Below are 2,615 nucleotides of genomic sequence, written 5' to 3'. Positions count from 1 at the left end.
AACAGCTCCAGGACTTAAAAAAGTAAAAACAGACTCTAAGTCACCAACAACCAGATGTATCATCCTTTTTTTCCAGAATGCCTAAGTTTAGACTTTATGCGATCTTTCTTTCCCTTTTCTCTTCCCCTTCCTTTTTGCTTCTAGCCTCTTCCCTTCTTTTCAGTCTCAACATGCTACTGAACACTCCTGAATGTTTTGCTGATCTCTCAGAGCAATACCAGGCTCTCTCCTTTATGAAGGAGAGATAACAAAAGTTACACTTTTGCTCTAAAGAACAAAATGGCTAAAGATTTGGCGAGATAGTAAGTATTTATAAACTATGACAGTGATAGACAGATGACCACATACTATCCTCCATAGAAATTATTTATGTATTTATTTATTTAGGATTTGAAGTTTTATTTACATATGAAATAATGAACTGAAGCTAAATGTAGTAACAGTATATTAACAACATTTTAAGAGAAAAGAAAAATATTTTTAGAAATGTTTAGAGAAGGAAACTACTCACAAATTCACAGAACATTTCAGAACGTACAAAATCATTTTTTAAACAACTATTTTTCGGAATTTTCAGGAAATACAATGAGATGGAAAAGGCAGATAAGGGAGGAAGCTTTGGCTGAGAGGAGGGGAGGGGATGAGGTGGTTGGTAAGGAAGATTCTCAGTCCTTTTATCTTATACATTCTGTATCTATTATAACAAAGCTTTGAAGATAGTTGTGCTGCTGGCAATAGTAGAATAACCACATTCTAGGGGCAAAACAATTCTTAGGTAACATTGGAAGCAACACATCATTAGGTTCTTTCACTTTGATCAACTGTGCTTTACCCCACTACGAGTCAGGAAACACAGCAAATGCTTTTTACGAATACTTGAAAAAGAAAAAGCTACATGCCTTTATAGAACTACTTTTCTCTCACTGCCTCCCACCCTCTCATAAGCCTAAATTTGGCACATTTTAAGAATTGTAAAATGACAGGGCAGTTTTGTAATGGTGATTTGTTGCTCTAAATTTTAAACTAAACCCCCTCAAGCTCTCCAAGGATGCAATCCCATTTTCTTCCAGCGTTTCTCGCTGCTGTTTGTGGCTAACGTCTGGTCTGTTCTGCTGTTTGTGGCTAACGTCTGTTCCCTGTGTGCATTCTCTCCAGAGTTTATGCTCTGTCCCTCGCTCATCTTGTCTTCCCTTGTCTCTTCCAAGTTGTTCACATTCTTGGAAATCTAAGTATAATTTCTAAGACCTCTGCTCTAGAGAGTGATCTTGCCTGTCCATATGGACAGTTTCTTAGTAGTACAAATGATTTAAACTGCCCAATATCTAAAAAACAAACAAACAAACAAACAAACTAACTAACTAACAAAAAAAGAAACATTACCAAGCTTACATATTAAAGAATAAAAGCATAATATACAATTGAAAAGAAAAAATTATAAATCACCTTTCTTCCAATTTGCCTAGTACTATGTGACCCTCCTTTTCCAATGTTACCAATGTTAACGATTTTGTGTATTTTTAAAGATGTATTTGAGTAGATGCAATCACCTCTACTTGTTTTGAACAAGTGGTAGTATAGTACAAATATGTGCTATGTAGCTCAGGCTGGCCCCAAACCTTCTGTCCTTCAGCTTCAGGTCTCTGGGTACTGGGGTCAGATTCATGAATCACCACATGGCTCACTTGTCATACTTTAGTGGCTCTGGACTCCTCTGAATGAATTTGTTCTTGTTCACATGATTATTTCTCTTACTGGTAAGTATTTGGTTTTGGTCCGTTGCTTCTATGTTCAATGCTGTATTTAGTAATCAAATAGATATGTTACTTGCCAGTGCCTGAGTGACTGAGGTATGGTCCTTAGAAGGATCATTGTACCAAAGGGGTGAACCTTTGCGACTTTGACAGATACAGTGAAATAACCATTGCAGCTTCCCACGGTTTTCCCTCAGTGTATCATGGAACTTGTTGGCATTGGCAACGTAGAAAGTGAAAGAGGTGTCAGCATAGCCTTGGTTCTTCATTGGCTGTACCAGTAATGAAGACGATGCTCTCATTACCTTTTCACTTTTGCCCATTTTTAAAATTTGATTGTATTTTTTCTTATTGACCTTTTAAACTTCTTCATACAGGAGGTCCACCAACTCATTATTATTTACGTTGTAAATATGTTCCTGAGCTCATTTGTATATTATTTAAGGTGGTATAAACTATAATAATTGAAAACATTCTTAATAAGGTTACAATTTTCAACCCTTGCTTTTGTGCTTTATTTTATTATTTGAAATAGCTTAGACATTCTTGATTGAATTATTTTACTTGTTTTAAAGAGTGAGCCATATTTTTAACTCACAGGCATTTTTGATTCATGAGGAAGCCTGGTACTGTTTTTTGTTTTTTTTTTTTTTTTTTCTTCCCGTGAAGTGAGATTGACTTGATTTGCCCTAACAGGGAGCTACACATCTTCACCTTTCGAATGTGACTTCAGGCTGGACCCTGGTCGAGAATTCCCTTTTTTACTTTCACAGCTTTTGCATTGCTGCCAGAAATCTCAACATTTTCTCTGAGTTCTGTCTCATGTGCCGCTCTGACTGCTTCCGCATCCATCTGGGAGGATTC

The sequence above is a fragment of the Meriones unguiculatus genome, chromosome 3, assembly GCF_030254825.1.
Source record: "Meriones unguiculatus strain TT.TT164.6M chromosome 3, Bangor_MerUng_6.1, whole genome shotgun sequence".
NCBI lineage: Eukaryota > Metazoa > Chordata > Mammalia > Rodentia > Muridae > Meriones > Meriones unguiculatus.
Note: the sequence above shows the minus strand (reverse complement) of the source record.